The 12,320-nt window shown below is 45.0% G+C and overlaps 11 non-coding genes and 3 pseudogenes across 11 annotated transcripts; all 14 read right to left on the reverse strand.

Annotated features, from left to right (window-relative positions):
- Positions 1–52: 52 nt before the first annotated feature.
- Positions 53–173, reverse strand: LOC142517588 (5S ribosomal RNA). The gene has a single exon (XR_012813327.1). It is a non-coding gene; the product is annotated as a 5S ribosomal RNA (ribosomal RNA).
- Positions 174–857: 684 nt separating this feature from the next.
- Positions 858–977, reverse strand: LOC142513154 (5S ribosomal RNA). The gene has a single exon (XR_012809115.1). It is a non-coding gene; the product is annotated as a 5S ribosomal RNA (ribosomal RNA).
- Positions 978–1,660: 683 nt separating this feature from the next.
- On the reverse strand, positions 1,661–1,782 carry LOC142516888 (5S ribosomal RNA). The gene has a single exon (XR_012812658.1). It is a non-coding gene; the product is annotated as a 5S ribosomal RNA (ribosomal RNA).
- A 1,057-nt stretch (positions 1,783–2,839) lies between these two features.
- Positions 2,840–2,960, reverse strand: LOC142507373 (5S ribosomal RNA). Its single transcript, XR_012805633.1, has one exon. It is a non-coding gene; the product is annotated as a 5S ribosomal RNA (ribosomal RNA).
- Positions 2,961–3,644: 684 nt separating this feature from the next.
- LOC142515606 (5S ribosomal RNA) lies at positions 3,645–3,765 on the reverse strand. The gene has a single exon (XR_012811442.1). It is a non-coding gene; the product is annotated as a 5S ribosomal RNA (ribosomal RNA).
- Positions 3,766–4,449: 684 nt separating this feature from the next.
- On the reverse strand, positions 4,450–4,568 carry LOC142509313 (5S ribosomal RNA). Its single transcript, XR_012807493.1, has one exon. It is a non-coding gene; the product is annotated as a 5S ribosomal RNA (ribosomal RNA).
- Positions 4,569–5,252: 684 nt separating this feature from the next.
- Positions 5,253–5,373, reverse strand: LOC142510829 (5S ribosomal RNA; annotated as a pseudogene).
- Positions 5,374–6,055: 682 nt separating this feature from the next.
- Positions 6,056–6,174, reverse strand: LOC142515853 (5S ribosomal RNA). Its single transcript, XR_012811675.1, has one exon. It is a non-coding gene; the product is annotated as a 5S ribosomal RNA (ribosomal RNA).
- A 685-nt stretch (positions 6,175–6,859) lies between these two features.
- On the reverse strand, positions 6,860–6,978 carry LOC142509429 (5S ribosomal RNA). Its single transcript, XR_012807603.1, has one exon. It is a non-coding gene; the product is annotated as a 5S ribosomal RNA (ribosomal RNA).
- A 680-nt stretch (positions 6,979–7,658) lies between these two features.
- On the reverse strand, positions 7,659–7,778 carry LOC142513086 (5S ribosomal RNA). Its single transcript, XR_012809051.1, has one exon. It is a non-coding gene; the product is annotated as a 5S ribosomal RNA (ribosomal RNA).
- A 682-nt stretch (positions 7,779–8,460) lies between these two features.
- On the reverse strand, positions 8,461–8,582 carry LOC142516001 (5S ribosomal RNA). The gene has a single exon (XR_012811819.1). It is a non-coding gene; the product is annotated as a 5S ribosomal RNA (ribosomal RNA).
- Positions 8,583–9,263: 681 nt separating this feature from the next.
- Positions 9,264–9,383, reverse strand: LOC142510179 (5S ribosomal RNA). The gene has a single exon (XR_012808306.1). It is a non-coding gene; the product is annotated as a 5S ribosomal RNA (ribosomal RNA).
- A 686-nt stretch (positions 9,384–10,069) lies between these two features.
- On the reverse strand, positions 10,070–10,190 carry LOC142510779 (5S ribosomal RNA; annotated as a pseudogene).
- A 682-nt stretch (positions 10,191–10,872) lies between these two features.
- Positions 10,873–10,989, reverse strand: LOC142511752 (5S ribosomal RNA; annotated as a pseudogene).
- Positions 10,990–12,320: the final 1,331 nt, after the last annotated feature.

The following is a 12,320-nucleotide window of genomic DNA, read 5'->3' on the forward strand; positions in this document are numbered from 1 at the left end:
TGAGCAGAAAATCGTCTGTCAACAAGTAATCAAAAATAGAAAAACACGAAAAGGGGTGCAACACGAGGACTTCCCAGGGGGTCACCGATCCTAGTACTGCGCTTTCGCCCAAGCACGCTTAACTTCGGAGTTCTGATGGGATCCGGTGCATTAGTGCTGGTATGATCGCACCCGACATTGAGTGGGATGTTTATTCTTATATCCCTCGAGTACGTGTGGAGCGGGCGGCGATGGACAACACGCGGCACTGCTCTCGCCCAATCATAACCATGAAGTTAAGCGTTCTGGCGCGATGGCAGAGCTAGGATGGGTGACCTCCCTGGGAAGACCTCGTGTCGCGACCGTTTACGTAAATTATGGATAAAACAGTCGAAATAATTGTTTTTAATGAGTTATCCGTCTCCGGAGTAATCTGCGTCATACCCTTCCGCACAGAACCGGCTCACGACAACAAAAATCGATAAATGTTCCCAGAAAATAGAAAAAAAAATAAGAAGAAGGAAATAACGAATGTAAAGCTATTATTATGCCTCGGATACGATAAAATGGAACCGGAATCGAATTTCGAACTTCCTAAGCGGATTTCTCGAGGAAACGAAAGCTTAACAGAAGCGGTAAATCGCAAATTAGAGGGTCTTAGAGAAGGAATTCGGCTAAAATCTCGTCAGCTCATTGCGTAGTAATGAGTCTCGTCCGTTTGCCCGTTTACAATCAAATTAGCCTACAATTTTGTCCAAATCCGGCAGTGCCCGAGCTACTTTCATTTCACATGTCTTATCTGGTCCCGATCGAGATTCAGATGATTTGAGCCGAAACTCGTCTGTCAACAAGTAATCAGAAATAGAAAAACACGAAAAGGGGTGCAACACGAGGACTTCCCAGGGGGTCACCCATCCTAGTACTGCTCTTCGCCCAAGCACGCTTAACTTCGGAGTTCTGATGGGATCCGGTGCATTAGTGCTGGTATGATCGCACCCGACATTGAGTGGGATGTTTATTCTTATATCCCTCGAGTACGTGTGGAGCGGGCGGCGATGGACAACACTGCGGCACTGCTCTCGCCCAATCATAACCATGAAGTTAAGCGTTCTGGCGCGATGGCAGAGCTATGATGGGTGACCTCCCTGGGAAGACCTCGTGTCGCGACCGTTTACGTAATTATGGATAAAACAGTCGAAATATTGTTTTTAATGAGTTGACCGTCTCCGGAGTAATCTGCGTCATACCCTTCCACACAGAACCGACTCACGACAACAAAAATGAATAAATGTTCCCAGAAAATAGAAAAAAAAATAAGAAGAAGGAAATAACGAATGTAAAGCTATTATTATGCTTGGGATACGATAAAGTGGAACCCGAATCGAATTTCGAACTTTCTAAGCGGATTTCTCGAGGAAACGAAAGCTTAACAGAAGCGGTAAATCGCAGATTAGAGGGTCTTAGAGAAGGAATTCGGATAAAATCTCGTCAACTCATTGCGTAGTAATGAGTCTCGTCCGTTTGCCCGTTTACAATCAAATTAGCCTACAATTTTGTCCAAATCCGGCAGTGCCCGAGCTACTTTCATTTCACATGTCTTATCTGGTCCCGATCGAGATTCAGATGATTTGAGCCGAAAATCGTCTGTCAACAAGTAATCAAAAATAGAAAAACACGAAAAGGGGTGCAACACGAGGAACTTCCCAGGGGGTCACCCATCCTAGTACTGCGCTTTCGCCCAAGCACGCTTAACTTCGGAGTTCTGATGGGATCCGATGCATTAGTGCTGGTATGATCGCACCCGACATTGAGTGGGATGTTTATTCTTATATCCCTCGAGTACGTGTGGAGCGGGCGGCGATGGACAACACGCGGCACTGCTCTCGCCCAATCATAACCATGAAGTTAAGCGTTCTGGCGCGATGGCAGAGCTAGGATGGGTGACCTCCCTGGGAAGACCTCGTGTCGCGACCGTTTACGTAAATTATGGATAAAACAGTCGAAATAATTGTTTTTAATGAGTTCACCGTCTCCGGAGTAATCTGCGTCATACCCTTCCGCACAGAACCGGCTCACGACAACAAAAATCGATAAATGTTCCCAGAAAATAGAAAAAAAAATAAGAAGAAGGAAATAACGAATGTAAAGCTGTTATTATGCCTGGGATACGATAAAATGGAACCGGAATCGAATTTCGAACTTCCTAAGCGGATTTCTCGAGGAAACGAAAGCTTAACAGAAGCGGTAAATCGCAAATTAGAGGGTCTTAGAGAAGAAATTCGGATAAAATCTCGTCAGCTCATTGCGTAGTAATGAGTCTCGTCCGTTTGCCCGTTTACAATCAAATTAGCCTACAATTTTGTCCAAATCCGGTAGTGCCCGAGCTACTTTCATTTCACATGTCTTATCTGGTCCCGATCGAGATTCAGATGATTTGAGCCGAAAATCGTCTGTCAACAAGTAATCAAAAATAGAAAAACACGAAAAGGGGTGCAACACGAGGACTTCTATGAATGTAAAGCTATTATTATTCCTGGGATACGATAAAATGGATCCGGAATCGAATTTCGAACTTCCTAAACGGATTTTTTGAGGAAACGAAACATTAACAGAAGTTGTAAATCGCAACTTAGAGGGTCTTAGAGAAGAAATTTAGCTAAAATCTCGCGAGCACTTTGCGGAGTAATGAGTCTCGTCCGTTTGCCCGTTTACAATAAAATTAGCCTACAATTTTGTCCAAATCAGGCAGTACCCGAGCTACGCTGATTTCACATGTCTTATTTGGTCCCGATCGAGATTCAGATGATTTGAGCAGAAAATCGTCCGTCAACAAGTAATCAAAAATAGAAAAACACGAAAAGGGGTGCAACACGAGGACTTCCCAGGTGGTCACCGATCCTAGTACTGCGCTTTCGCCCAAGCACGCTTAACTTCGGAGTTCTGATGGGATCCGGTGCATTAGTGCTGGTATGATCGCACTCGACATTGAGTGGGATGTTTATTCTTATATCCCTCGAGTACGTGTGGAGCGGGCGGCGATGGACAACACGTGGCACTGCTCTCGCCCAATCATAACCATGAAGTTAAGCGTTCTGGCGCGATGGCAGAGCTAGGATGGGTGACCTCCCTGGGAAGACCTCGTGTCGCGACCGTTTACGTAAATTATGGATAAAACAGTCGAAATAATTGTTTTTAATGAGTTATTCGTCTCCGGAGTAATCTGCGTCATACCCTTCCGCACAGAACCGGCTCACGACAACAAAAATCGATAAATGTTCCCAGAAAATAGAAAAAAAATAAGAAGAAGGAAATAACGAATGTAAAGCTATTATTATGCCTCGGATACGATAAAATGGAACCGGAATCGAATTTCGAACTTCCTAAGCGGATTTCTCGAGAAAACGAAAGCTTAACAGAAGCGGTAAATCGCAAATTAGAGGGTCTTAGAGAAGGAATTCGGCTAAAATCTCGTCAGCTCATTGCGTAGTAATGAGTCTCGTCCGTTTGCCCGTTTACAATCAAATTAGCCTACAATTTTGTCCAAATCCGGCAGTGCCCGAGGCTACTTTCATTTCACATGTCTTATCTGGTCCCGATCGAGATTCAGATGATTTGAGCCGAAACTCGTCTGTCAACAAGTAATCAAAAATAGAAAAACACGAAAAGGGGTGCAACACGAGGACTTCCCAGGGGGTCACCCATCCTAGTACTGCGCTTTCGCCCAAGCACGCTTAACTTCGGAGTTCTGATGGGATCCGGTGCATTAGTGCTGGTATGATCGCACCTGACATTGAGTGGGATGTTTATTCTTATATCCCTCGAGTACGTGTGGAGCGGGCGGCGATGGACAACACGCGGCACTGCTCTCGCCCAATCATAACCATGAAGTTAAGCGTTCTGACGCGATGGCAGAGCTAGGATGGGTGACCTCCCTCGGAAGACCTCGTGTCGCGACCGTTTACGTAAATTATGGATAAAACAGTCGAAATAATTGTTTTTAATGAGTTCACCGTCTCCGGAGTAATCTGCGTCATACCCTTCCGCACAGAACCGGCTCACGACAACAAAAATCTATAAATGTTCCCAGAAAATAGAAAAAAAATAAGAAGAAGGAAATAACGAATGTAAAGCTATTATTATGCCTCGGATACGATAAAATGGAACCGGAATCGAATTTCGAACTTCCTAAGCGGATTTCTCGAAAAAAACGAAAGCTTAACAGAAGCGGTAAATCGCAAATTAGAGGGTCTTAGAGAAGGAATTCGGCTAAAATCTCGTCAGCTCATTGCGTAGTAATGAGTCTCGTCCGTTTGCCCGTTTACAATCAAATTAGCCTAGAATTTTGTCCAAATCCGGCAGTGCCCGAGCTACTTTCATTTCACATGTCTTATCTGGTCCCGATCGAGATTTAGATGATTTGAGCCGAAACTCTTCTGTCAACAAGTAATCAGAAATAGAAAAACACGAAAAGGGGTGCAACACGAGGACTTCCCAGGGGGTCACCCATCCTAGTACTGCTCTCGCCCAAGCACGCTTAACTTCGGAGTTCTGATGGGATCCGGTGCATTAGTGCTGGTATGATCGCACCCGACATTGAGTGGGATGTTTATTCTTATATCCCTCGAGTACGTGTGGAGCTGGCGGCGATGGACAACACGCGGCACTGCTCTCGCCCAATCATAACCATGAAGTTAAGCGTTCTGGCGCGATGGCAGAGCTAGGATGGGTGACCTCCCTGGGAAGACCTCGTGTCGCGACCGTTTACGTAAATTATGGATAAAACAGTCGAAATAATTGTTTTTAATGAGTTAACCGTCTCCGGAGTAATCTGCGTCATACCCTTCCGCACAGAACCGGCTCACGACAACAAAAATCGATAAATGTTCCCAGAAAATAGAAAAAAAATAAGAAGAAGGAAATAACGAATGTAATGCTATTATTATGCTTAGGATACGATAAAATGGAACCAGAATCGAATTTCGAACTTCCTAAGCGGATTTCTCGAGGAAACGAAAGCTTAACAGAAGCGGTAAATCGCAAATTAGAGGGTCTTAGAGAAGGAATTCGGCTAAAATCTCGTCAGCTCATTGCGTAGTAATGAGTCTCGTCCGTTTGCCCGTTTACAATCAAATTAGCCTACAATTTTGTCCAAATCCGGCAGTGCCCGAGCTACTTTCATTTCACATGTCTTAGTCTGGTCCCGATCGAGATTCAGATGATTTGAGCCGAAAATCGTCTGTCAACAAGTAATCACAAATAGAAAAACACGAAAAGGGCTGCAACACGAGGACTTCCCATGGGGTCACCCATCCTAATACTGCTCTTCGCCCAAGCACGCATAACTTCGGAGTTCTGAAGGGATCCGGTGGCATTAGTGCTGGTATGATCGCACCCGACATTGAGTGGATGTTTATTCTTATATCCCTCGAGTACGTGTGGAGCGGGCGGCGATGGACAACAGGCGGCACTGCTCTCGCCCAATCATAACCATGAAGTTAAGCGTTCTGGCGCGATGGCAGAGCTAGGATGGGTGACCTCCCTGGGAAGATCTCGTGTCGCGACCGTTTACGTAAATTATGGATAAAACAGTCGAAATAATTGTTTTTAATGAGTTAACCGTCTCCGGTGTAATCTGCGTCATACCCTTCCGCACAGAACCGGCTCACGACAACAAAAATCGATAAATGTTCCCAGAAAATAGAAAAAAAAATAAGAAGAAGGAAATAACGAATGTAAAGCTATTATTATGCCTGGGATACGATAAAATGGAACCGGAATCGAATTTCGAACTTCCTAAGCGGATTTCTCGAGGAAAACGAAAGCTTAACAGAAGCGGTAAATCGCAAATTAGAGGGTCTTAGAGAAGGAATTCGGCTAAAATCTCGTCAGCTCATTGCGTAGTAATGAGTCTCGTCCGTTTGCCCGTTACAATCAAATTAGCCTACAATTTTGTCCAAATCCGGCAGTGCCCGAGCTACTTTCATTTCACATGTCTTATCTGGTCCCGATCGAGATTCAGATGATTTGAGCCGAAACTCGTCTGTCAACAAGTAATCAGAAATAGAAAAACACGAAAAGGGTGCAACACGAGGACTTCCCAGGGGGTCACCCATCCTAGTACTGCTCTCGCCCAAGCACGCTTAACTTCGGAGTTCTGATGGGATCCGGTGCATTAGTGCTGGTATGATCGCACCCGACATTGAGTGGGATGTTTATTCTTATATCCCTCGAGTACGTGTGGAGCGGGCGGCGATGGACAACACGCGGCACTGCTCTCGCCCAATCATAACCATGAAGTTAAGCGTTCTGGCGCGATGGCAGAGCTAGGATGGGTGACCTCCCTGGGAAGACCTCGTGTCGCGACCGTTTACGTAAATTATGGATAAAACAGTCGAAATAATTGTTTTTAATGAGTTAACCGTCTCCGGAGTAATCTGCGTCATACCCTTCCGCACAGAACCGGCTCACGACAACAAAAATCGATAAATGTTCCCAGAAAATAGAAAAAAAAATAAGAAGAAGGAAATAACGAATGTAAAGCTATTATTATGCCTTGGGATACGATAAAATGGAACCGGAATCGAATTTCGAACTTCCTAAGCGGATTTCTCGAGGAAACGAAAGCTTAACAGAAGCGGTAAATCGCAAATTAGAGGGTCTTAGAGAAGGAATTCGGCTAAAATCTCGTCAGCTCATTGCGTAGTAATGAGTCTCGTCCGTTTGCCCGTTTACAATCAAATTAGCCTACAATTTTGTCCAAATCCGGCAGTGCCCGAGCTACTTTCATTTCACATGTCTTATCTGGTCCCGATCGAGATTCAGATGATTTGAGCCGAAAATCGTCTGTCAACAAGTAATCAAAAATAGAAAAACACGAAAAGGGGTGCAACACGAGGACTTCCCAGGGGGTCACCCATCCTAGTACTGCTCTCGCCCAAGCACGCTTAACTTCGGAGTTCTGATGGGATCCGGTGCATTAGTGCTGGTATGATCGCACCCGACATTGAGTGGGATGTTTATTCTTATATCCCTCGAGTACGTGTGGAGCGGGCGGCGATGGACAACACGCGGCACTGCTCTCGCCCAATCATAACCATGAAGTTAAGCGTTCTGGCGCGATGGCAGAGCTAGGATGGGTGACCTCCCTGGGAAGACCTCGTGTCGCGACCGTTTACGTAAATTATGGATAAACAGTCGAAATAATTGTTTTTAATGAGTTAACCGTCTCCGGAGTAATCTGCGTCATACCCTTCCGCACAGAACCGGCTCACGACAACAAAAATCGATAAATGTTCCCAGAAAATAGAAAAAAAATAAGAAGAAGGAAATAACGAATGTAAAGCTATTATTATGCCTTGGATACGATAAAATGGAACCGGAATCGAATTTCGAACTTCCTAAGCGGATTTCTCGAGGAAACGAAAGCTTAACAGAAGCGGTAAATCGCAAATTAGAGGGTCTTAGAGAAGGAATTCGGCTAAAATCTCGTCAACTCATTGCGTAGTAATGAGTCTCGTCCGTTTGCCCATTTACAATCAAATTAGCCTAGAATTTTGTCAAATCCGGCAGTGCCCGAGCTACTTTCATTTCACATGTCTTATCTGGTCCCGATCGAGATTCAGATGATTTGAGCCGAAAATCGTCTGTCAACAAGTAATCAAAATAGAAAAACACGAAAAGGGGTGCAACACGAGGACTTCCCAGGGGGTCACCCATCCTAGTACTGCCTCTCGCCCAAGCACGCTTAACTTCGGAGTTCTGATGGGATCCGGTGCATTAGTGCTGGTATGATCGCACCCGACATTGAGTGGGATGTTTATTCTTATATCCCTCGAGTACGTGTGGAGCGGGCGGCGATGGACAACACGCGGCACTGCTCTCGCCCAATCATAACCATGAAGTTAAGCGTTCTGGCGCGATGGCAGAGGTAGGATGGGTGACCTCCCTGGGAAGACCTCGTGTCGCGAACGTTTACGTAAATTATGGATAAAACAGTCGAAATAATTGTTTTTAATGAGTTAACCGTCTCCGGAGTAATCTGCGTCATACCCTTCCGCACAGAACCGGCTCACGACAACAAAAATCGATAAATTTCCCTAGAAAATAGAAAAAAAATAAGAAGAAGGAAATAACGAATGTAAAGCTCTTATTATTCCTCGGATACGATAAAATGGAACCGGAATCGAATTTCGAACTTCCTAAGCGATTTCTCGAGGAAACGAAAGCTTAACAGAAGCGGTAAATCGCAAATTAGAGGGTCTTAGAGAAGGAATTCGGCTAAAATCTCGTCAGCTCATTGCGTAGTAATGAGTCTCGTCCGTTTGCCGTTTACAATCAAATTAGCCTACAATTTTGTCCAAATCCGGCAGTGCCCGAGCTACTTTCATTTCACATGTCTTATCTGGTCCCGATCGAGATTCAGATGATTTGAGCCGAAAACTCGTCTGTCAACAAGTAATCAAAAATAGAAAAACACGAAAAGGGATGCAACACGAGGACTTCCCAGGGGGTCACCCATCCTAGTACTTGCGCTTTCGCCCAAGCACGCTTAACTTCGGAGTTCTGATGGGATCCGGTGCATTAGTGCTGGTATGATCGCACCCGACATTGAGTGGGATGTTTATTCTTATATCCCTCGAGTACGTGTGGAGCGGGCGGCGATGGACAACACGCGGCACTGCTCTCGCCCAATCATAACCATGAAGTTAAGCGTTCTGGCGCGATGGCAGAGCTAGGATGGGTGACCTCCCTGGAAGACCTCGTGTCGCGACCGTTTACGTAAATTATGGATAAAACAGTCGAAATAATTGTTTTTAATGAGTTAACCGTCTCCGGTAGTAATCTGCGTCATACCCTTCCGCACAGAACCGGCTCACGACAACAAAAATCGATAAATGTTCCCAGAAAATAGAAAAAAATAAGAAGAAGGAAATAACGAATGTAAAGCTATTATTATGCCTGGGATACGATAAAATTGAACCGGAATCGAATTTCGAACTTCCTAAGCGGATTTCTCGAGGAAACGAAAGCTTAACAGAAGCGGTAAATCGCAAATTAGAGGGTCTTAGAGAAGGAATTCGGCTAAAATCTCGTCAGCTCATTGCGTAGTAATGAGTCTCGTCCGTTTGCCCGTTTACAATCAAATTAGCCTACAATTTTGTCCAAATCCGGCAGTGCCCGAGCTACTTTCATTTCACATGTCTTATCTGGTCCCGATCGAGATTCAGATGATTTGAGCCGAAACTCGTCTGTCAACAAGTAATCAAAATAGAAAAACACGAAAAGGGGTGCAACACGAGGACTTCCCAGGGGGTCACCCATCCTAGTACTGCTCTCGCCCCAAGCACGCTTAACTTCGGAGTTCTGATGGGATCCGGTGCATTAGTGCTGGTATGATCGCACCCGACATTGAGTGGGATGTTATTCTTATATCCCTCGAGTACGTGTGGAGCGGGCGGCGATGGACAACACGCGGCACTGCTCTCGCCCAATCATAACCATGAAGTTAAGCGTTCTGGCGCGATGGCAGAGCTAGGATGGGTGACCTCCCTGGGAAGACCTCGTGTCGCGACCGTTACGTAAATTATGGATAAAACAGTCGAAATAATTGTTTTTAATGAGTTAACCGTCTTCCGGAGTAATCCTGCGTCATACCCTTCCGCACAGAACCGGCTCACGACAACAAAATCGATAAATGTTCCAGAAAATAGAAAAAAAAATAAGAAGAAGGAAATAACGAATGTAAAGCTATATTATGGCCTCGGATACGATAAAATGGAACCAGAATCGAATTTCGAACTTCCTAAGCGGATTTCTCGAGGGAAAACGAAAGCTTAACAGAAGCGGTAAATCGCAAATTAGAGGGTCTTAGAGAAGGAATTCGGCTAAAATCTCGTCAGCTCATTGCGTAGTAATGAGTCTCGTCCGTTTGCCCGTTTACAATCAAATTAGCCTAGAATTTTTGTCCAAATCCGGCAGTGCCCGAGCTACTTTCATTTCACATGTCTTATCTGGTCCCGATCGAGATTCAGATGATTTGAGGCCGAAACTCGTCTGTCAACAAGTAATCAGAAATAGAAAAACACGAAAAGGGTTGCAACACGAGGACTTCCCAGGGGGTCACCATCCTAGTACTGCTCTTCGCCCAAGCACGCTTAACTTCGGAGTTCTGAATGGGATCCGTTGCATTAGTGCTGGTATGATTCGCACCCGACATTGAGTGGGATGTTTATTCTATCATCCCTCGAGTACGTGTGGAGCGGGCGGGCGATGGACAACAGCGGCACTGCTCTCGCCCCATCATAACCATGAAGTTAAGCGTTCTGGCGCGATGGCAGAGCTAGGATGGGTGACCTCCCTGGGAAGACCTCGTGTCCGCGACCGTTTACTTAAATTATAGGATAAAACAGTCGAAATAATTGATTTTTAATGAGTTAACCGTCTCCGGAGTAATCTGCGTCATACCCTTCCGCACAGAACCGGCTCACGGACAACAAAAATCGATAAATGTTCCCAGAAAATAGAAAAAAAAATAAGAAGAAGGAAATAACGAATGTAAAGCTATTATTATGTTATGGGATACGATAAATGGAACCAGGAATCGAATTTCGAACTTCCTAGCGGATTTCTCGAGAAACGAAAGCTAACAGAAGCGGTAAATCGCAAATTAGAGGGTCTTAGAGATGGAATTCGGCTAAAATCTCGTCAGCTCATTGCGTAGTAATGAGTCTCGTCCGTTTGCCGTTTACAATCAAATTAGCCTACAATTTTGTCCAAATCCGGCAGTGCCCGAGCTACTTTCATTTCACATGTCTTATCTGGTCCCGATCGAGATTCAGATGATTTGAGCCGAAAATCGTCTGTCAACAAGTAATCAAAATAGAAAACACGAAAAGGGTGCAACACGAGACTTCCCAGGGGGTCACCCATCCCTAGTACTGCTTCGCCCAAGCACGCTTAACTTCGGAGTTTGATGGGATCCGAGGCATTAGTGCTGGTATGATCGCACCCGACATTGAGTGGGATGTTTATTCTTATATCCCTCTTAGTACGTGTGGAGCGGGCGGCGATGGACAACACGCGGCACTGCTCTCGCCCAATCATAACCATGAAGTTAAGCGTTCTGGCTGCGAGGGCAGAGCTAGGATGGGTGACCTCCTTGGAAGACCTCGTGTCGCGACCGTTACGTAAATATAGATAAAACAGTCGAAATAATTGTTTTTAATGAGTTAACCGTCTCCGGAGTAATCTGCGTCATACCCTTCGCACAGAAACGGCTCACGACAACAAAAACGATAAATGTTCCCAGAAAATAAAAAAAAATAAGAAGAAGGAATAACGAATGTAAAGCTATTATATTGCCTGGGATATATAAAATGGAACCGGAATCGAATTTCGAACTTCCTAGAACGCGGATTTCTCGAGGAAACGAACGCTTAAGCAGAGAGGTACGGTAAATCGCAAATTAGAGGGTCTTAGAGGAAAATCGCGAAAAATCTCGTCAGCTTGCGTAGTAATGAGTCTCGTCCGTTTGCCCGTTTACAATCAAATTAGCCTACAATTTTGTCCAAATCCGGCAGTGCCCGAGCTACTTTCATTTAACTGTTTATCTGGTCCCGATCGAGATTCAGATGATTTGAGACGAAAAATCTGTCAACAAGTAATCAAAAATAGAAAAACACGAAAAGGTGCAACACGAGGACTTCCCAGGGGGTCACCCAGTACCGCCCTAAGCCTCGCAAGCTCGCTTAACTTCGAGTCTGAGGATCCGGTGCATTAGTGCTGGTATGATCGCACCCGACATTGAGTGGGATGTTATATTTATATCCCTCGATACGTGTGGAGCGGGCGCGCGATGGACAACACGCGGCACTGCTCTCGCCCAATCATAAACCATGAAGTTAAGCGTTCTGGCGCGATGGCAGAGCTAGGATGGGTGACCTCCTGGGAAGACCTCGTGTCGCGACCGTTTACGTAAATTAGATAAAACAGTCGAAATAATTGTTTTAATGAGTTAACGTCTCCGGAGTAATCTGCGTCATACCTTCGCAAGAACGGCTCACGACAACAAAAATCGATAATGTTCCAGAAAATAAAAAAAAAAAATAAGAAGAAGGAAATAACGAATGTAAAGCTATTATATTGCCTGGATACGATAAAATGGAACCGGAATCGAATTTCGAACTTCCTAAGCGGATTTTCGAGGAAACGAAAGCTAACAGAAGCGGTAAATCGCAAATTAGAGGGTCTTAGAGAAGGAATTCGGCTAAATTCGTCAGCTCATTGCGTAGTAATGAGTCTCGTCCGTTTGCCGTTACAATCAAATTAGACTACAATTTTGT

Source organism: Primulina tabacum, chromosome 10 (genome assembly GCF_025594145.1).
Source record: "Primulina tabacum isolate GXHZ01 chromosome 10, ASM2559414v2, whole genome shotgun sequence".
NCBI classification, from domain to species: Eukaryota; Viridiplantae; Streptophyta; class Magnoliopsida; order Lamiales; family Gesneriaceae; genus Primulina; species Primulina tabacum.